Source organism: Canis lupus, chromosome 13, assembly GCF_003254725.2.
Source record: "Canis lupus dingo isolate Sandy chromosome 13, ASM325472v2, whole genome shotgun sequence".
Lineage (NCBI taxonomy): Eukaryota > Metazoa > Chordata > Mammalia > Carnivora > Canidae > Canis > Canis lupus.
In genome coordinates, this window is record NC_064255.1 from 41833610 (window position 1) to 41857407 (window position 23798).

Here is a 23798-nt window from a genome sequence, read left to right on the forward strand (position 1 = left end):
AAAGTATTTATTGTTGATTTGGGGATCCCTGCTCTTTCAGTGTTTAGGGATACTTTTTAAAGCAACTATTCTCTCTGGCAGTTGAGCCATGACAAGCTTTCTGTTTTAATTTTTTAATATTTTTGTAAGAAATTTGGAAGGAAGAACAGTAAAGATTGGTGGGAAAACTATATGAATATGGTACAGCTTTTATTCAACACATTTAATGTTTTTTAACTACAAAAGTAGCAGTTTCAGGCTCCAGCTAATATATCAGGAATATAGGAGCTTAGTTTTGAAATTAAGATAGAGAAAAAACAAATTTTACATATTTCTGGTACATATTTCTGAGATTGTACTTGACATCCATTCCCACCACTATATTCATTTTAAAATTTATTGTTATTCTGTGTGTATAAGAGATTATCATCCATAGTGTGGCCAGTTGTTTTTTTTTTTTTTTTCTATATCCTTAGGGAATCAGATAAGAAATAGACTTAATCGTTGTTAAAGAGATTAGGTCATATTTAATAACTAAAACATACTATTAAGATGATTTATTACCAGAACTGGCTACGAGTGATATTTTCAGCTTAAGTTGAAAGATTCCTGAATTTTTATGAGTTTTTTCAAGCTATGATAACATCTTTTGAGGGTCTGAAATATTTTATTCTTAGCATCTGGAGATTGTTCTGTTATTTTTTCACCTCTTTCAAGTATTTTTCTATGATTTAGAATTTCTCTGTTCTCAATTGAATGCAAAATAAAAAGCATCTTAGCTTCTTGTATGTACAACATTGGAAAAGAAAAACTAATAAGAAGCAGTACTCATTCTTATGGAACTATGACACTTATTTGGAAACATATAGGAGACTATTAGACTGTTTCATTTTTTTTAAATAATTTTATTTATTTAAGAGAGAACACAAGTAGAGTAAGGGGTAGAGGGAGAAGCAGAGTCCCTGATGAGCATGGGGCCCCATGGGCTCGATGTAGGGCTCGATGTAGGGCTCGAATTGCGACTCTGGGATCATGACTTGAGCCAAAGGCAGGGGCCTAATCCACTGAGCCAACCAGGCCCCCAAGACTGTTCCATCTTTAAAGATTCAATTCAAATGTCACTTTCCACATGAAAGTTTCCCCTATTGTGAGAAAGTATTTTGTCTTTACCAGGGTGATAGCAATACTGCATCAGAGCATTGAAAATTAGCTACTTTTATCTGCCCAACAGCCCTTCTATGAATCTTTCAGGGCAAGATATGTGTTTTCTGATTCCTTTTTTTTTTTTTTTTTTTTTAAGCTACAGAGAATGGGCTTTGTGCAGAAAGATGTGTTGAAAATATGTTTGGAATCCTGATCTTAAACGTACACATGAATAAAGCCAAAATTAGACACGTCGCATGGGTAAGCATTGCCTGTGATGTTGGAAATAGCATGTTAAAAGGTCATCATATGCTCACAGTTTTCTAGAATTGAAAATATCTTGGAGAGAATTTCTTTCAACTTTGTTGGATTCTTCCAACTTTCTTGGATAAAGAAATGGAGGTTTAGGGAGGCTAAATGACTTTCCCTAGGATGTTGTTGGCATGTTTTGTGTTCCTTAACACATAAACTGTTTAGTTAATGGGAGGGCAGTTATATCCTATACATAATTAGATAATATCATTATGCAATTAAACATTAGGTTAATAACATTTTAATACAGTTTACTTTAAACAAGTACTTTGTTCCATTGAACAGTCTTTCCTTTCTTAATATTTACAAAGTTGAATCATATTTTTGCTTTGGCTTCAAACTCATCAAAGCTGGTTTATTTTTTATTTTTATTTTTTTCAAAGCTGGTTTAGACAATGGCTTCTTACATGTAAAGCGGGAGGGAGCGAGTATGCACATGTGCACACACAAGTGTATGTGTGACTATACTTTGGATGACCTTTCAGGCAATGGTTTGTAACATCATCACAAAAAAAACAATGCAACAGACTGCATAGGAATTGGTATTGTGTGTATCAGAGCCATATGAGTCCAAGAGGGTGGACAAAGGGGGTTATCCTTGCAAGCTACTGCCCAGCAGGATGGCTTTTACTAGGATCTAGATGACACAGTTTTTTTCTTCCCCCGTGAACAAAGAGCTTGTCACCTCCCCAGCACATTCATTTTCCCCTGCATGGAGTTATGTGGCCCCTGCTGACTTTCAGACCTCAACCTGCAAAAATTCCCTCTGGAAATACCTTTCATTTAGATTATTTTTGAGAGAAGCTTGCAAAGCTGAATTTAATAGTGAGTCACAGTCATTGTAACAGTTTCCTATTCTTTTGATATAAGAGACAGGTCTTGGAAAAGCGCTCTGTATGCTAAATCATATCAGCTTTGTCTTTCTCTTCTTAATTGTCATGTGTTCAATATTCATTAGAAAGCATATTTTTATTAATATTTTTTACTGAGAGTTTTGAGAGAGTATTTTCGACAGCTTTCCAAACCCAAGATTCTCAGAGTACATTATCAATGTTACCACCAAATATATAATTACTAAAAATATTTTAGGTTTATTTTTCCAATTCTTTCAGTTCCTACTAAAGAGTATATCCCACTAAGAATATACAATCAAATTACCATGTCTTGAAAATAATTGGAATATTTTTTCTCTTTGTACTTTGTGTCAACTATTTATATAGGTTCACTTGTTTCATATTATTCTCAGTTTTTAGGGACTGCTTTTTTACATAACATTTCATTTTATAATTAAGTGGAATATTTACATTGTTCTTATGTAAAATTTGTGAAACAATATTTATTCAAAGAAATGTAGTTCCCGTCTTCACATTCCCTCTACCCCATTCTCTTTCTCTCATTATATGTAAATATTTTAAAATTTTTAAAATATTTATTAATATTAGCAATTAGGCACATACATTGTTATTCTTACTGAGATAAATTGTAGCACATTGCATACATTTGTATTTTGCTTTTTTATTTAATAATATATATAGCAAGATCACACATAGTACTATTTAGAAGAATTCCTTATTTCTTTTTCAAAAAGCTACACAATGTTGCATGCTGTGGATATACATAGTTTATTCATCTAGTCCCCCATGAAGGGTATTTTATTCATTTACTTTTTCTACTTACATGTTGAAGGACTGAAAAAATTTTTGAATAGATTATACTCTCATTAGTCTCTAGAGCTTTTGCCTCAGATGAAAAAGGGTCATGTTAAATAGTTTTCAAGAGTATAATGACTAAAACATACATTGTGGGAAACACAGACAACATGAATTCTTCAACCGCAAATACAAAAATGTAAGGAAAAATAAGATGGAGACATAGATTATAAGAAGATTAAGAGATATTTAGTAGTTCTAATGTATGAGCCCAATTTTGGATCCCAATTAAATTTACAAGGAACAGTTGTGGACAGTATATTTGCTGATACTAAGGAATTATTTTTAATGATTATAAGTGTAATAATATTTAATTATTTTAGATATATAGTATTATGGTTATGTTATACGTCTTAGAGATACATGCATGCTGAATATTTACCGATGAAATAATATACCTGAGATTTGTTTCAAAATAGTCTTGGAAGGGTGGAGGTTGGTGCCAATATAGGTGAAACAAGATTAGCCCTGACTTGACAAATATTGATGCTGGCTGATGAGTATACGGTGACCTATTCTCTTGTTCTTTATATCCTTTAAGTTACCTATATAATTTGTTAAAAATTTAAATATCTTTAGTTAATAAAATATTGCTTTCCAGGATGAAGTTGTCTTTAAAAAATTGCGTATAGTGTAATTTTCTAGAAGGATTTTGAAAAGCTATGCTTGATGAAGTTACTGGCTTTTAAAATATATCAATTTGACTTAATACATCATTTAAATGCAGGAACTAGTCTATTTTAGTTTCTGGATATTATAATGAAGTATTGTCTGGGATGCTTATTAGTATATAAAACAGAAAGGAAAAGTTAACAAATAAGGAACATGGGAATAGGAATAGAGGTGGGACGCCTGGGTGGCTCAGCGGTTGAGCGTTTGTCTTGGGCTCAGGGCATGATCCCAGGATCTGGGATCAAGTCTCACATCAGGCTCCCTGCATGGAGCCTGCTTCTCCCTCTGCCTGTATTTCTGTCTCTCTCTCTCTGTGTTTCTTATGAATAAATAAATAAAATCTTTTTTAAAAAAGGAAATAGGAATAAGTTCCAAAATAAAGTGTTCGTAGATTTTTTTCCACCTTTGATCATGATTTCTCCTTCCATTGGAGGAAAAAAAAAAGCGTGCTATGAAAATCATGTCTTTTATAAATTCTGGAAGCCATAGGTGTCTTTGAAGCTGCAGCTAGGCACAGCAACTTAACTGTAGTATCTGTAACTCAACAAAGGATGATGGAGAAGTTGTATGAAAAAGTACATAGAGAAGGGAAAATACATAGCATGTTGTGACATTATATAGTCCATCAATGACTTCTAAAGGACCTACCCTGGAATGTTGAATGATTTGCACAAAATTTAACTGTAATATTAGTATTTGCGAGGCTGGGAATTTCATAATTTCAAAGGGCTTTATCCGAACATTGTGGAGCAGAGATGAGTAGTGAAGGGGGAAGATATTTGCAGTTTGGTAACTGAATAATTGTTTTTCTAGATCATGCATAGTTTCTTTTCATGCTACGTATAGATAGCTTACTATTTAAGGTCATTTATGCTTTGAAATTTTACCTACCAGTAAACAAAAAGAGAAGTAGAGGGGCAGGAAATCAGAAATTATGGAGTTTGTGGGTTGAACTCCCAAGATCCACAGATATAGGGAACCTGTCTGATTTTATACACCATCCCTCCTCCAAATCCAACCCAGAACCTCGGTTATGGCAGACCTGCAACAAGTTCTGTTGCCTAAGTGATTGTGTACATAAATAAGATGAGAGTGGAAACTAGGTGAAGGAAACAAGCAAAAACAAATAAATCGATGAAAGCATTAATTATCTGACCAGCCCTTCTTTTGTTAATGTAGATCCCAGAGCATAAATGCCCATTGGTATTCTCAGAGTGGTTTACCACCTGTGAACTTGATTTTAAATAGTTTTTAACTCCCCCTTCCTTTGCAGAACACCCAAAGAGTAAGGCACTTCTTGAATCACGTTTGTTCAGCTTAACTTTCACAGAAGCAAATTTAGCTTAATCACGTCCTCATTCATTTATCCTAGGATCTTTTTTTTCTTTTTCTGTTTAGAGTGTGGCTTTGAGAATTTTGTATTTATATAGTAATATGAAGGTAGTCAATTGAAGATGGTATTCAAAATATATCTCTTTTTACTTATATAGAAGTATTTTCTTGAGTCAGGTAAGAAAATAAACTCAGAATAATCATATTTAAATCTTTGGGCAATACAAGTATGGAAAGACATTATGGAAAGTGGGTCTAGAAATTTTAGGAGGTGGCTTAGTTATAGCGATGGCACTTAGAGAGGCACGTGGGTGGCTCAGTCTGTTAAGCGGCCAACTCAGTTTGAGCTCAGGTCATGATCTCAGGGTCCTGGGATTGAACCCTGCATCTGGCTCTGCCCTCAGCAGGGAGTCTGCTTGAGATTCTCTCTCTCTCTCTCTGCCCCTGCCTGCGCTCATACTTTCTCTCTCCCTCAAAAAATAAATAAAATCTGAAAAGCACAACAATAGCACATCTAGAACCTTAAATCAGGTTTCACCACTAGAAATGAAGTCCTATAAGACAGAGAGAGCCTATGGATATATAATGAGAAAGTATCTTCCCATATTCCAAGAAATCTGTTAAAAAGTAAAAACTAACAAAAACCAATAAATTCCAGATACTGAAGTTATTGAAATTACATCTGCTGAAGGAGGGGTGTGGAGGTAAAGGTTTATTTAATATTAAAACTATATTCAGGGATGCCTGGGTGGCTCAGTGGTTGGGCATCTGCCTTCAGCCCAGGGTCCCGGGATCGAGTCCCACATCAGGCTCCCTGCATGGAACCTGCTTCTCCCTCTGCCTGTGTCTCTGCCTCTCTCTCTCTCTCTCTCTCTGTGACTATCATAAATAAATAAATAAATAAAATCTTAATAAAACCTATATTCATATATTCATTCAGCAAATACTTACTGGGTATATACCATGTGGCAGATAGTTTTCACAATGCTGGAGATAAAGTGGTGAACACAATAAACAAGGTCCTTGCTATAATTTTAATGTGATTCTAATTTTGGATTGTAGGATTTGGTGGGGTGGAGATAGACACATAAGAAATGTGGTAATTTCAGATATGAGTGTTATGTCTAAAACAGAGTGGAATAAATGACAGAGACGGATTGGGGTAGATATTAGGAAAGTGCTTCACTGGAGGACTCAATGAAGGATATCTCTGAAGGTATATATTTTTTAAGCTGGGGTCATTTTATAGTCCTTTATTAGTGACTGGTTTATAAATAGAAGCTTATTTTTAACCAGACTAAATTAGTTGGTCAAGCAAAATAGCCAGATACAAGATCACAGACAGACATCAGTAACTTTTCTCGTGAATAGTGGCAAACAGATTAGAAAATACAATAATAAAGAGAATATTACTTAATTTTTTCACATTAGTAAACGGAAACTCTCAAAGTTCATCAAAGGGATGGCCTAAAAATTCTAGCAATTTTATTCTACCATTATGGAGAAAGTTTTCAAATGTTAGTGAAGGGCACATGAAAAGACCTAAATAAATGGAAATTTTTACTATGTTTACAAAAGGGGAAGCTCAGCATCGTGAAGATCAAGATGCTGATTCTCCCCTAAATTCGTCTGTGTTGTAGTTTCAGTTAGGATTGTCACAAGCTTCAACAAACAGTTTAACAAATTCACATCAAAGCATAAGATTAGCAATGAAAAAAAAATTAAAAGAACAGAGAAGAGTGGTTTGTTCTGTCAAATAGCAATAGATCATAAAGCTGTGGAAGTTAATAGTGCAAATTCTTGGTTTATGAGTGAATAAGTAACAGAATAAAAAGTCCAATTATAGGTGTGTATATGTATATATTAATTGTATTCATAATTTGATTCAGATTTTCATAATTTATTCACTGAGCTCAGGTAGGAGATACACGCATATACACACACCAAAATTAATGGGAAAAAAACAGTTCAATAAATGCCAAGGCCATTATTATAACAAAAATATGGTAGTATAAAACTAATTCATACCTCATGCCATATAAAACTAAAATCTAAACACATTTTAAGCTTAAGGAAGCAAACAACAAAAGATAATTAGGAAAATGCAGATTCAAACAAGAATTCCCTTAATCTTAGAAAAGTAATAAAAACAGTTAATAAAAGCAATCATTTGTAGAATTGTGGGACAAGTGCTCCTCACACTCTAAAGAGGGAATATAAATCGATTCAGGCATTTTAGAAAACAATTTACCAGTATTATTTGAAACAAAAATTGCATTGACCTCCAGGAGGCAATTTCCCTCCTAAATATATATCATTAACAAACAAAGTAGAGGAGGAAAAAAAGGGACATTTTTTTATTGCAACGCTAATTGCAATACCAGAGTATTGGATATGATCTAAAAGTCTTTTATAGAAAATGGCTAAATGATACAGGTATTCCTAACTTGGAATTCCACAGAGCACTTTTAAAAGGAACAAACTCGACCTTTATAGGCAGTAATGCTGCCATTTCTTTAACCTATATTTTGAGTTAAAAAAAGAAAGCATCTTGTAAATACTAATTACAGGGAAAGATACTATTGTGATTTCAGTTAAAAAATGAACATAAAAAAATGAACATATTCACACTTAGGTGGTTCAGCGGTTGAGTGTCTGCCTCTGACTCAGGTCATGATCCCCGGGGTTCTGGGATGGAGTCCTGTATCAGGCTCCCTGCATGGAGCCTGCTGCTCCCTCTGCCTGTGTCTCTGCCTCTCTCTCTGTGTCTCTTATGAATAAATAAATAAAATCTTTTTTTTAAAGAACATAAAAGTACACGGGTATATTTATTATGGTTCAGTAAACAAAGACATGATAAAGATCCAGTGATGAAGTAAAAAGGAGAACAACGACCCCTGTAATTGTCCAGTTCCTTAGTTGTTAGAGCTAGTCAAAGATCTACACATGCGTGCCTGGCTGCTTCTAGCCTGTACTATTGAATCCAATAAATACCATTTTCTGTGCTTCAATCAGTGAATCATCACTTCCAAGAGTCTACACTGAAAACTGTATTTCAAACTTTGGTGACGATTCTGGTTCTCCAAGAGTGTTGCCCTCAGATGGATCTTGGAGTGTAGCAGGAGACTGTATTTACCTGCTCTCTTGGCATATGTCTGCATATTTGTTTTCTGGTTTATAGCAAATTGAAGTAAAAGTAATCTAAACCCAGTATCATTTTTTTCCCCAATTTTTTCTATCATTTATTTGGGGTGATATAACAAAATACCGGAGACTGGGTAGCTTATAAACAACGATAATTTAGTTCTCACAGTGCAGGAGGCTGGGAAGTCTCAGATCAAGACACCGGTCGTTGAGGTGTCAGCGGACCTCATGATTCATAGATGGCCATTGTCTCACTGTGTCATCACATGATGGAAAGGAGAAGAAAGCTTTTTGATGTTTCTTTCAGAACGCCAATCCCATTCATAAAAGCTCTATCCTCATGGCTTTTTCACCTCTTGGAGTTTCCCTCTCCAAATACTACCACGTTGGGGGGTAGGTTTCAACATAAGAATTTTCAGGGGACGTCATATTCAGCCTATGGCAATAACTAGATCACTTTAATGACGTGGCCTATCTCAATTTACTTTAAATTACTTTAAGAGGCTTGGAAAGATGGACATCAAAATCATAACAGTGGTTACCTTTGGGAATGGGGGATGAGTGGAAGAGGGGACTGAAAATCCAAGTTGTAGTTTTTAATTTAAAAGGTCTTTGATTTCTTATATTTTACTATATTGTTTTAACTTTTTATTTTTAAATAATTATGAATTCACAGGAGGTTGTTAAGATAGTACAGAGCTTCTGTGTTCCCTCTCCCAGTTTCTCCCAATGGTTCCATGACATTTTATGCTATTATGAAGGCCAGGAATTATAATTGGTAAATGTGTTTCCAGTTCTTTTTTTTTTTTTTTTAAGATTTTATTTATTTATTCATGAGAGACACAGAGAGAGGCAGAGACACACACAGACAGAGGGAGAAGCAGGCTCCATGCAGGGAGCCCGACGTGGGACTCAATCCCAGGTCCCCAGGACCACGCTGTGGGCCAAAGGCTGGCGCTAAACTGCTGAACCACCCAGGGATCCCCTGTTTCCAGTTCTACATCATTTTATCATATGTGTAATTCATGTAACTACCACCATATTTTGCTATATTAAAAAATTATAATGCTTGCAATTATGTTACTTGAATAATTATTTTTTAAAAGGTGATGGAGATGAGTATAACACAGTTCATTTATTTATCCAAACATTAATGGCTATATAACTTCAGTTGTTTGGATCATAATTGATTTAACCAATTCTCTGTTCTTAATCATTACCAATTCATTAGGTATTATACATGAAACAGAAGAACATAGATGTGCACAAAAACCCATATTGCACAATATTCTAATAGTCTTTTTTCCTGCAAACATGATTGTTGAATTAAATCATATGTAAATATTGAGGATATTTCCATATTGCCTTCCAGAAATGTTGTATTAATTTAAATTCTCATTAGGAGTCTAAGAGAGTTAGCATTTCCTTGCAACCACAAAGGTCATGAAAACTTTATTTTTAAATATTTCAGTACTTAGCAGTGTCCAGCACATAACAGGCACTCCAAAAATATTCATATAAGAAATAAGTACGTACAATAATTTACCAATTTTAAATGGAAAAAGAGTAACTTCTCTTAAACTAATTTTTTCCTTTGACTAGTAACAAAAGGCACAATAGTCCTTTCCTATTATAATTGGAATTTTTTTTTCTATGAACCTTTTTTTTTACATTTTTCCCATTAAAAAATTATACTTTTGTTTCCCATTGACCCTTAATATCAATTCTGTGTTAAAAATATTAACTTCTTGAGGTGCCTGGATAGCTCAGTTGGTTGAGTCTCCAACTCTTGCTCTGAGCTCAGGTCTTGATCTCTCACGGTCATGAGTTCAGGCAATTCATTGGGCACCACCCTGGGTGTGGAATCCACTTTTAAAAAAACAAAACAATTCTTGTCTGTTACAAACCCTATTAATCTTTCTCAGTTTTTAACTTCACTTTAAATTTTGTCTGAGATATTGTTGACATAAAATAATTTTTATTTTTTATGTAATCAAAATCTAACCCTTTCCTGGTATTTCTATTTTTGCTTTTAATTAGTCCTTTCCAATATGAAATCAGTAAATATTCACTTGATGTGATCTAATTTCTTTGTAATTAGTATCTTAATCGGATGTTTGATTGTATATGTTACTGTAGACCTCAAACTATTTTCTCCAATTAACTAGCCTCATGTATGAACGCTACTTGCATATTAAATTTTTCTTTCTCCTCTGATTTGTAGAGTGATTTTGGAGGATCCCAAAATATGCCAAATATAGGGAACTGTACCTGTTTTATTTTGTTTGTTTTCTTGCATTTTTTTAGTAGTCTCAACTTATTTTAATATCTTAGCATTATAAGATATTTTATTGTCTGGCAGTGATATCCATACACTCAATCTTATTTTGAAAAACTGCCATTTCGGTTAATATTTAGAAACATAGGAAACTCAACAAAATAGCCTTTATGTTATTTGTGATGTCTCATTTTCCTTGTAATCAAATCCCAGTAACTATATCTTTTAGTATATATTCTCTTTGATAAATTCTGAGTAAAATGCTATTGAAAACACAGACATTTAACCAATAATTACTTCTTCCCCATTCCCTTTCCCAAAGAAATAAGAGATTATAAAGAAGAAGGCACCTGGGAATTGGAGAGGTTAGAACAGAAGTGATGTTTATTAGTGAGAAATTTGAGGAGTTTCTTCAAATTGAGGAGACAGAGTTCTATGCCTATCCAGGAATTAATTGTAGAAGTCCTCCACCTATACCCTTACTTGGGAAGGTGAAAAATTTTTCAAATGAAAATTGAGATGGTGTCACATGTTAAAGACACCTATATATTGGAAGCATTCATTCTTCTCTGAACTCCAGCCTCTTATTTTCACTTCTACTCAACATGTCATCTTGAAAATTTAATAGACATTTTGATTCCTGACTTAGCACTACTGTCTTCCAATTCTTTTTTTTTTTCAATATTTATTTATTTATTTGAGAGAGAGGGAGAGGGAGAGAGAGAGAGAGCAAGAGTGAGCACAGGGAGGGGCAGAGGGGTAGGGAGAGAGAAAATCTCAAGCAGTTTTCTTGCTGAGCATGGAGCCTAATGTGGTGTTCAATCTCGGGACTCTAAGATCATGACCTGAGCTGAAACCAAACGTTGGACACTCAACCAACTAAGCCACTCTGTCTTCCAGTTCTTAATCCACTTATTTCACTCCCTCGTTTCACAAATGTCATTACCACACAGTTACCCCAAATAAATGCCTAGGAGTTATTGGCTATCCTGTGTTCCCCTGTTTCCCTTATTACCCACACATCTTAGCTTGAGATGCTATAATAGAATAACATAGACCAGGTAGCTTAAGCAACAAACATTTATTTCTCACAGTTCTTGAGGCTAGAAAATCCAAGATTCTCTTCTTGCTATACTCTCATATAGAGAAAAAAGGACGAGGTACCTCTCTGGCTTCTTCTGAGGTCACTAATGCCATCATGAGGGCTCTATCCTTATGACCTAATTACCTCCCAAAGCTTCCACCTCCAACCACCATCACACTGGAGATTAGATTCCAACATACAAATTCTGGAGGGACACAAGCGTTCGGTTAATACCAAACACAGTTAATCTGTCATCAAGTTCTCTGAGCTATTTCTTAATAATTTAACTACAATCTTGTCTTTTATCACCTTTTTAACTACTATCTTTATCATTATTTACCTATGTAAGCCACCAACTGCTTTTACCTGCAGTACTGCAGGCAATCACTTTTCTATTCTTGTTCTAGTAAAGTTGATTTTATACTCCATAGTCTGACTTATCTTTTTTAAAAATACAGATCAGAATATATCATTCCCCTATTCAAATTCCTCCAATAGTTTTCTTCACATTTATCCATGGCCATCTTACTGGCACTTGCCCACCTCTTATTACTCCACACCCCATCCTTATGCTCTCTGCTTTGGTCCAATTGGATTTTTTGTTGCTTCTCTAATAATTTCCATCCCTTTTCAGGGACTGTAACATTTGCTATTCCCTCTGCCTTTTCCCTTAGTGCTCTGGGGATTCACCTCATTGAGATCTTCTCAGAATTCACATTCTGAGAAAAGTCTTCCCTAATCACTGTATTTATTGTATCATGTCTATTTGAGCTATCCACTCATTTAGCAAAAACTTATTAATTTGATCTTGTATAGTTTTACACTTTTTTTACTGTTAATTTTTTCTTCAGTGTACTTAATTTCTACATGTAGTTATAATATATACTCTTTTTTAAAATTATGTTTTCACTGTCAATTTTAAGTTCTCTAAGGACAGAGGCCTTAGTATAAGGTATAGGTGTAAGAATGCAAGCCTTGTTATGACATAGTGTTACCTAAGCCTTTATATAAAAGAGGAGGAAGCCTATGTGAAAGTAGAGATTCAACATGAGCAATAAGTGAGTTAATGGGAGAAAAAAACTCTGGAGGGCAAGGAAGAATTAGAAACAATTGGATCAAGATCTTAAAAATTAGTTTTTGAAGATGAAAGAAGAATGAAGCAACAGTATTGGGTTAATCTAAGGAAAATAAGAGTTAAACGATTTGGTAAAGGTGATGCAGAAGGTTGATTTAGAAGTCTGAGAAAAAGGGAGAAATGTTTGCAGCAACTCATGTGTCTATTGTGAAATATCATCAGTAATAGTTCAGCTAAGATAAATAATTTAATTGGAAATTTACAGTGGCTTGGTTAACCAGCTTTCTTGGTCTATTTTTAAAAATCCTCTTGGATATCTTCCAGATTATTGAAAGTCAGGAAATAACCATCAATTGTTATAATAAAGATCAGATAAATTTTGTTGCAAGGAAGGTGCCTGGAGCCAGACTTGTTCCACTGTTATGAATTCTTTCATTTCTCCTTGCATTGGATTACGGGCACCTTAAGACAGATATTATTATAAAGGACAGGAATATAAAATGTACCAGTTGGTAGACACCCATATTTTGGTTATATAATACAAATCCATTAAAACTACTTAAATCTAAATACCTAGTTGAGGTAAATTTTCCATAATGCCAATGAAGCTTATATTACAGGACCCCTGATCTTTACCAGGCTTCTTCCAAGGACCTGGGAAGGGTTGTAGGAAGAATATTAGCAGTTTATTTACATGGTAATTTGTTATTATAAAATATATCAAGTAATATATTTTAATCATAATGGATTAAGATCATCATCTCCATTTAACCTTTCTTCCATTATACTTCCACCTCTATTAGGGGTATTCTTGTGGTCATGGTATTTTTGGGTGCTAAGGTAAATTGAGTTTTGGATACATTTTGTTGGATTTAGTGGGATATATTTTAAGTATGGTTAATTTACTGCTAGCCATTCATCACAAAAATGAAATGGTAATTATGTGATATGATGCAGGTGTTAGCTAACACTATGGTTGTAATCATTTTGCAATGTATAAGTGCATCAAATCAACACTTTGTACCCCTTAATCTTACATGATGTTATATGTCAATTATATCTTGTAAAGCTTGAAAAAAGGAGAGAATTATGAAAATGAGGATACATCCAAAAAGGGGAAAAATAAACAGAAAGGAGAGAGGAGTAATGATAAAGAGAAACACAATTTGTATGAATAGAATCAACACGAAGAAGAGCAGTAGCTTTGTTTGGACAAATGTGTTGACTTTGATAAGTACAACAATCTCTGATAAGTACTGTCGTTGTGTTACTGTGCACTATGTGTGAATAATGGCTTCTTTCTTCACATTTGTGGTTCCAGGAATACTTGAAGAGAATATATAATGCAAAAAGATTAATCCAAAACAGATATTTGGAAAACAAAATTGGAAGTATTTCCAATTCTTACAAGATCCTTGATAACCTATCCCAGCTCTAAAATTTGCTTATATTTTTATCAGTTGTTTATAAACAAGACAGAACATAGAGACATTGTTTATCATCAAGCTAGATGAATACATCCAGAGCCTTTAAAAGTCATTAAGACAGTGGTTTTAAAAAAATCCAAAACAACAACAAAACTATATTTACTTAAATTCCACATAGAAGTGAAATTACATGGTATTTGTCTTTCTCTGATTTATTTTGCTTAGGTTTATACTTTACCCCCATCCATGCCATTGCAGATAGTATGATTTCATTCCTTATTATGGCTGAATAATATTCCATTAGACATACATACACACACACACACACACACACACACACACACACACACACACACCACCTCTTCTTTATCCACTCATCAATCAATGAATACTTGGGTTGCTTCCCTAACTTTGGTGCTTATAGATAATGCTGCTATAAACATAGGGGTGCATGTATACCTTTGAATTCATGTTTTCATATTTTGGGGGTAAATACCTAGTAGTGTGATTGCTGGATATTTACTGGATCATAGGGCAGTTCTAGTTTTAACTTGTTGAGGAAACACCATACTGTTTTCCAGAGTGTTTGCACCACTATGGATTTCCGCCAACAGTGCAAGAGGATTGCCCTTTCTCCACATCTTCACCAACACCTATTATTTTTTTGTTTTTGATTTTAGCCATTCTGATAGGTGTGAGGTGATATCTCATTGTGGTTTTGATTTGCAGTTCCCTGATGATGAGTGATGTTGAGCATCATTTCATGTGACTGTTGGCCATCTGTATGTTTTCTTTGGAGAAATTTCTATTCATGTCTTCCCATTTTTAACTGGGTTACTTGTTTTTTGGGTTTGTGTTATAGAAGTTACTTCAATATTTTTGGATACTAACCCTTTATTGGGTACGTAATTTGAAGACAGCTTCTCCCATTCCTTGCATTGCCTTGTAATTTTGTTGATGATTTCCTTTGCTGTGCAGAAGCTTTTTATTTTGATGAAGTCCCAATTGCTTATTTTTGCTTTTGTTTCCCTTGCTTCAGGAGACCTACTTAGAAAAAATTTGCTATGGCTGATGTCAGAGAAATTTCTACCTGTGTTCTCTTCTAGGATTTTTATGGTTACAGATCACACATTTAGGTTTTTAATCCATTTTGAATATTTTTGTGTATGACGTAAGAAAGTGGTCCAGTTTTATTCTTTTGCATGTTGTTCTCCATTTTTCTCAAAACCATTCGTTGAAGAGGCTTTTTCCCATTAGATATTCTTTCTTGCTTTGTCAGAGATTAATTGACCATATAGTTTTGAGTTCATTTCTAGGTTTTTTATTTTGTTCCATTGATCTCTGTGTCTATTTTTGTGTTAGTGTCATACTGTGTTGCTTACTACAGCTTTGTAATATAACTTGAAGTCTGGAATTGTGATTCATCGACTTTGCTTTTCTTTTTCAAGATTGCTTTTGCCATTCAGGGTCTTTTGTGGTTCTTTTGTAGACAAGTTTTAGGATTGTTTGGTCTAGTTCTGTGAACTAGATTGCAATCTTTGATATAGATTGCATTAAATGTGTAGATTGATTTGGGTAATATAAACATTTTAGCAATATTTGTTCTTCCAATCCATTAGCATGGAATATCTTTCCATTTCTTTGTGTCCTCTTCTATTTCTTTCATCAGTGTTGTATAGTTTTCAGGGTACAGGTTTTATGCCTCTTTGGTTAGGTTTATTCCTAGGTATCTTAATATTTTTTGGTATAGCTGTAAATGGGATTGTTTCAAAGGAGCATTTTTGAAGTAATAGAAATGATATAATGATCTACAGTTTGTACCAACACTTAAAAATTACAAGGTAAAAAAATGAAAACATTTATCTAAAGGAGTTTGTGAAGAATTAAACAAAATAATTGGAAAGCATGGGTAAAATGAAGCAGTAAATCTTACAAATGAAGCAGTCACTGAACACTCTTCTATTGTAGGCTCTTACTGGATATGATGAACAATGACTAATTAACTGATAATTATTTTGCACTATTATTATAATGAAAAATCCTCCAATTTTAAACTTTCTTGCCAACTGAAAATTATCTATTACTAATTGTTTTCAACAAATGAAATATGTTTGAGATTATTGTAAAATGTCCTTTAGCAATTGATATTTGTGGTCAGTCATATGACTAAAAGGTGATAACAAAGGCTGCACGCTTTTTATAAACATAAACAAGCAGGTGGCCTTTGTCTAATGTGTTCTTATTCCCTTGTTCTCATCAGAGAAATAGGCTGCATTTGAAGTCCTTGAGGTTATTGACAATTTTTTGTATTTTATAATAATAGGTTTTCTTTTGCATTTGCAGTGTTGTAATACATGCCAACTCCTTCTTTAAAGATAATAAGTTTAATGAGATAATCTGCCTATTGCAAAAACAGTCCAAGTCCTGGACTCATGAGAGACACAGAGGCAGAGACATAGGCAGAGGGAGAAGCAGGCTCCCTGCAAGGAGCCTGATATGGGACTGGAGCCAAAGGCAGACGCTCAACCACTGAGCCACTCAGATGCCCCTTAACTGGAATTTATAAAATAGTCTTAGAACTGTTTAATTTACTTTTTCCCTGCAAGTGTAGATGAAGCATTCATCATAATGGATCCTATCCTAAAATTCCTCAATTGTGGAGGCTGAGAAAATTAAGGCCATTCCACCTTAAGTTCAGCGTTAGCACAAGTACAGCCATCTCAGGCCCCTGTGAATAAGAGCTGAACTTTACCTTACTTCAGTTACAGGGAAAAAAAAACAAAAAACAAAAACAAACAAACAAACAAACAAACAAAAAACAAAAAAAAAACCGGCTTAATGCCTTTGAAAGCCCCATATTAGAATGAGAACAGAGCTCAAGCCAGTGGCAGGAAGCCCCATATCAGAATGAGAAAAGAGCTCAATGCCCTTCAAAGCCCCATATCATAATGTAGACAGAACTTGAGAAATTCCTCCCCTCCTCCTGGAGGTCCCCTAGACCAGCCCATAAAACCCAGCTGGAACCCCCCTTGTGGTCCAAGTCCCTGCTCTGCTGTGTCGGGTATACTTGGACCCCAGCTCCAGCTTGTTAATAAACCCTCATGTACTTGCATCAGTGTTGGCTCCTTGGTGGTTTCTCAGATACGCAATCTTGGGCACAACATCAATAAATTTCAGATTATAATCTTAAAGAGTATGTTCTATGACCACAGTTGAATTAAATTACAAATCAACAACAAAAGGATATTTAGAAAATCTTCAACTATTTGGATATAAAAAATGTACTTCTAAATAACCAATGAGTCAAAGGTTATATCACAAGTGTAAATAATAATATTTTGGAGTAAATGATAATGAAAACGTGTCAAAATTTGTGGGATACAGATTGGAAAGTGCTTATAAAGAAATTATATTTTTAATGTTATAAACATAGTTTTAAAATCAATGGTCTAAAGTATTTAAGAAGTTAGAGAAAGAAGAAAATAAAAACCAAGTAAAATCAAATGATAAAGATAAAAGTAGAGATCAGTGAACTAGAAAATAAACAATAGAGAAAATCAATCAAATCTGAAATAATTTCTCTGAAAACATCAATAAAACTGATAAATTCCTAACTAAAGTGGTCAAAAGAAAAATAAAGAATATGCAAAAAGTAAATATAGAAAAAGGGAGCAAAACTGAGGTCCTAAAATTAGAAAAATTTTTTAAGGATTATTATGAACAACTTATGCCAATAAATGTGTCGATTATGATGAAATGAGCGAATAAAATTGAAACAAGAAAATAAAAAATTAAAATAGCTTCATACTTGTGAAAGTAACAATATTCATAATTTTAAATTTCCTAGAGAAGCCTTTGCGGTCAGGTGGATTCTCTGGAGAATTCTAGTAAACGTTTAAGGAAGAAAAGACAAAAAACTCTCAAAATCCGACTCATATGACTAATCATAGAAGCTCTCTTATAGTTGACTCCTGAACAACACCGGAGTTGGGGCACTGACACTTCTATGCTGTCAAAAATCACTATAAATTTTGATTCCCCAAAAATTTGACTTTTAATAGCCTTCTGCTGACCAGAACCCTTACTGATAATATAAACAGTCAATGAACACATACTTTGTATGTCATAGGTATTATATAATATATTCTTAAAGCAAGCTAGAAAAAAGCAAATATTAAGACAATCATAGGAAGAGTAAATACATTTACAGTGTTATACTGTATCAAAATCTGTGTTGTTCAAGAGTAGATTGTATAAAGTTTCTAGGAAAAAAAAAATAGGAAAACAGCTTCCTGACCTGGGGATAGGCAATTTTTTTTAAGGGATCAAAGATCACAAACAAAAGAGACCATAAATTAGATTTCATCAAAATATCTCACCAAAGGTACCATTAAAAATAAATAAGTAAGCAGTTGACTAAAAGAAAATCTTTACAATGCATATATCTGACAAAGGATTGTATTTAGAATACATAAGCTACTATCATAATTTGATATTTAAAAGGACAAACCTCATTAAAAAAAGGACAAAGATTTATTTTTTTATATATATTTTTATTGGAGTTCGATTTGCCAACATATAACAAACACCCAGTGCTACAAAGATTTTAAAAGACATTTCATGAAGGATGATGTACACAAGGCAAATAAGCATATGGATAAGTTCTCACCAATACCAGTTATTTAGGAAATGCTAATTAAAACCACATGAGATTTGATATGGATGGTTAAAATTAAAAAGACTGATAGTATTAAATATTGATGAGAATGTAGAACAACCAGGAATTTCATACACTGCTAGTGAGAGTGTACATGGTACAGCCATTTTGCGAAAAAGTTTGGCATTTCCATATAAAGTTAAACATAAATCTCTGCTATCACAAAGACATTCCATACTAGGTATTTATCCAAGAAAATCCCGATATATATCCATAAAAAGACTTATCAGTAATGTCCATATATCCATAAAAAGACATATTCAATTTTCTTGTATATAGACAAAAACTGGATATAACTTAAATGCCTTTCAATCAGAAAAATATATAAATTAAACGTGGTATTTTTATATCATGAAATAGTCTCATATACAGTGACATACATACAACTTCAAGATAATAAAGATAGACACAGAGAGGCAGGAACTGCAGTCACAGGGAGCAAAATTAGTAGGGGAGAAAAATTTGTTACCCCTAAATATGTGTCTTTGGCCTCTGAATTATTTTAGGCTGATTATTTTTAAGAAACAGAAGTTTCAGGAAGACCCTTTGACCTTTCCCATAACTGCCCAGTAGAATTTAGATAGAGCACCTGCTCCAGGAAGGGAGCTATTACAGTAGAGAGCTTTAGAATACTATAAACTTTGTGTGGTAGGGAGGAACTCAGCCAGGTGTGTCTGGAAATTCCTCTTTAAAAAAAGATTAATTCCAGTTAGGAGCCTCGATGTCCTTCAGCAGATGATTGATAAAGAAGCTGTGGTCTATATATACAATGGACTCTTACTCAGCCATCAGAAAGGACGGATACCCTTTGCTTCGACATGGATGGAACTGGAGGATGTTATGCTGAGTGATGTAGGTCAATCAGAGAAGGACAATCATCATATGGTTTCACTCATACGGGGAATATAAGAAATAGTGAGAGGGATTATAGGGGAAGGAGGGGAGCTGAGTGGGGAAAATTATAGAGGAAGACAAACCATGAGAGACTCCTAACTCTGGGAAACAAAAAGGGTTGCAGAAGGGGGGGAGTGGGGTGACTGGGTGATGGGCACTGAGGAGGGCACTTGACGGGTGTTATACTACATGTTGGCAAATCGAACTTCAATAAAACAAACAAAAAAAATTAAAAATAGAAAACCAACACATAATTCCAGTTAGTTAACATAGTGTTACATTAGTCTCAGGTGTACAATATGGTGAGCCAATGATTCCAGTCATCACCTGGTGCTCGTCGGGACAAATGAACTTCTTAACCATCTTCTAGTTAAACCATCCCCATAACCTCCTCCTTTCTGGTAACCTTTAGATTGTTCTCTAAAATTAGGAGTCTGTTTCTTGACTTGCCCTCTCTCTCTGCCTTTTTCCTTTACTCTTTTGTGTCTTGATTCTACATATGAGTGAAAGAAATCATATGGTTATTTGTCTTTCTCTGACTGACTTTGCTTAGCATAGAATTCTTCTCTACGTCCCATTGTGTCTGTATGACTCAGCAAACATTTGTTCACCGAATATTTACTCTTTTTCACCTTTCTGTGAATTGCTTTGCTTCCCTTTGAAGTTGAGACTCCTACCCTTTCTCCTTAGTTTAGAATGACACGTATGCCTCATGATGCTTTACTGTCTTTGGAATTTTCTTGTGTTTATGTGGATGCCCTTCATGTACATAATTAAATGTTTTGTTTTGTTTTTTTTTTACATAATTAAATGTTATTTTCTTCTGTTAATCTGTCTCATGTCGATTTCTTATATCGGCCAAAAGGATCTTGAAAGGTAATGAAATTTTCTTCCTCCTCAACAAGTCCATATTCATGAATTTTATACCAGGTAAACCTGGTGTAAGAAATTAGCACAGTAGTAGTTTATGCAGCAGAGTGGAGACTGAGAACAGCATGAGACAGAAACTTCACGGGTTAATGGAAATATTTTTATCCTGGTATCTATTGGGTGGGGTACATAGATGCGTGCACTTGTAAAATGCGTGGAGATGTTACACTTAAGATCTGGGCATTTCACTATAAATGACACCTTGTTAAAAATGCTTCCCATTTTACAGGTCAATTTTCTGATTTTTGTTTTCACTTTCATCACTAGTTCCGAGGTTAAAATCTCCACTGTCTCTAGGGGTAAAGTGGTTTTAGTGCAATTAAATTTCATTTGCATTGTCTAAAGCATTTCACAGAAAAAGTTTATGACCTGAGAGTATATGTTGTTTCTGCTCTGAAGCATTCCATTGTCTGGCTTGTAGAAACATTCACAGCATGTTTGTTTATTTAGTTGTCCATTAGAAAAATGCAATATTCCTTTTTGAGAAATGATTTTATACTGCTGTGCACCCAGCAATTATCGCTATTCTAAACAAACATGCTCTGTTGGTTTAATCCCCAATTCTAATACAGCCCTACACTAGAAATGATTATACGGTGTGTAAGCCTAATACTCTTTCCATCGTTTTATGGCACTTGGGCTTCACGCATTTGGAGATGGCATCCTGATGTCAAATGTATTTCTAGTTTTCCCAAGCAGCCCATTGCTTGAAGGACACGCAAAAGGAAGCTGTTCTGACAATTTGGCTGAACTCATGGAAATTTCAGCCTGGCCCAGATGGTGAGACTCAGCTGTTGTGTGAAACAGGTAAAGGCACCATTTAAAATGCTACTGGCAATTTTCCTGAGCCTTGACAACAACAGGTGTTCCAGATTTCCTTTTTCTAAAATATTCCCCAAAATTGCAAATTATATGACATTATGTTTATTTTGAAAACAAAGGGACCTTTTCCCCATCAGCATGATAAGCAATTGTGACTACTTTAATCATATTGTTGGGACTCCATGTCTACGCTCTAGATGATTGAGGGAAGGTGAAATCATTTTTTTCACTAAGATAAGGCTAAGTAAGGAATATGGAAAATTCAATTTATTATTCCAGCAGAGCTGTGAAAGTGATAGACTCTTGGCAGGTGATACAGTGGCAAGAGGGGGCACATGTGGACTGTAGCCACCAAAGTGCTTTGGTCAGGCTCAGAGGGATTTTTGTTCCTGTAAGTGTGTTGACATCACAGCCAAGCCCTGAGCTATGTCAATTTTGCACAATTGAATTGTATTTGTCATTTTAATCACCAAAATCACCAGCACTATTCTAGTTATCTGGGTCATTAAGCTGACTGAATTAGATTGACGACTCTTGATATCGGATTGCTCTCTAAGAAATTGATCTTCAAAGAGATAATCCTGGCTACTCTGATAACAAAACATGATAATGAGATGCTAAACAGATGTAAATTGGGAGCCTCTCCCAAGAGGCTAGAGTTTTTGCTTGAAAAGAGTCACGGGAATTTGTAAGGACCTTATGGAAATTAACAAAGAATTTGCCACTTCCATGGAATTGTTGCTTAATGCAAGAAGCTAGATAAATAGTTGAATAAATATGTGAGAACAGTCACTTTCAGTTCTTTTAATTGTCTCCCTTTTTAGACTCACTATTTTTGTGGAGTTTAAATACAAGTTCAAGAAAATATTTCTTAGACTCCTAGATAATTTTTACTTCCGACCTCAAGGAGGCCAGGAACAATAAAGGGGTGGGGGGGGGGGTGGAAATTAGTAAAATAGAACCCAGCGGATGCAGTGACATAAAAGGATGCTATTTGAAGAAATACTTCTTCAACCCTCCAGGTTTGGAGGATGTACTACTAATAAATCTTCATTTCCTATCAATTTCTCTCAAATTGCCATTTTCTCCACGTCTTCATATACCTCTCACAGCTGGCTTGCTGTGTACCTCTTCTTAATGATCCAGGTACACCCACTGTTCCTCTTCCTGAAAGAATCCACCTGCCATCATTGTGTGGCAGTTTTGTCTGCTGCAACATTTATTATTAGTCTTTCATCCTCTTCACTTTGGCCACTCGTCCTGCACGTGGATATGGATGCTTTGGTGCTATGCTTGTATCCTTGGGAGCAAATTTGTGTCTCTCTGGTGTTGAACCGAGTGCACCTAGTGCCACCTGAGGGAAAGCAAGCACATCATTCATTTGTTCATTACTTCGACAGATAATTATTGAACCTTACCACATGCTGTAAGCTACAGCCATATATAATACTCATTACATTAAGTGGCCATCATTAATTCCTCTATAACCAGAAAGCAGAAGAGCTTTTCTAGAGGGGCTCAGTTCCAGCACAGACCAAGGGCTTTATTTCAGACTGTAGCTCTCAGCCAGCTCTAGTTTCTTTTGGTTATCTTTGCTGGGAGATCACATGCTTTCTTTTGGAGTTGAAGAAGTTCTGATAGATGCCATTCCTCTTCTCCACTTGAGTATTGAAGCAGCTAATATATATATATATATATATATACGTATATATTAATATATACATGTATATATTATATATAATATGTGTGTATGTGGCATAAGCAAATATGGATCAAAATAGAACCCTTTCTACACATGAAGTAGATATTAAGATATGTCTTATATCTGCAGCTAGTGGGATGTAGGCAGATTTCCCTACTCTGTTCCGGAACAGAGGCAGTCTTTATAAAATATGTAGCAAGGAAGGTTCAGCAGAGCTGCATTCCATTGGGAATGAAGCCAGTTGGGTTAGAGGAAGCTCCACTGAAGGAAATTTGAAAAGCAGAGGAGAAACACCTTCAACAGAATTTACTACAACCACGTTTCCTCTTCCCCTCAGTAGGGGATGAGGAACTTCCACTAAACTTACTTACATTTCCTTTCCTTGGACACTATTCTTTTCTTTCTCAGCTTCCATTTAGAGTCAGACATTAATTCTGTAATCACTCTCTGGATGTAGTATTTAAGCCAAGACACAAATGATGCAAAGAAGCCAGAATCTGTGAGCCAGGAATGGAGCTATAAAGGCTGATGAAGCAGAAAGTGCTCCTTAGAAGAAGGCCGATGTGGCTAAGTCAAGG

General features: G+C 34.8%; 1 long non-coding RNA gene across 8 annotated transcripts in view; it reads left to right on the plus strand.

The window, feature by feature from the left end:
- LOC112652223 (uncharacterized) overlaps positions 1 to 23798 on the plus strand; it is a 248027-nt gene that overhangs the window by 23485 nt on the left and 200744 nt on the right. For all 8 annotated transcript variants that reach the window (XR_007401654.1, XR_004814537.2, XR_004814547.2 and 5 more), the window contains exon 4: positions 1280 to 1383. This is a non-coding gene — a long non-coding RNA (uncharacterized LOC112652223). The remainder of the gene's footprint in view (positions 1 to 1279; positions 1384 to 23798) is intronic.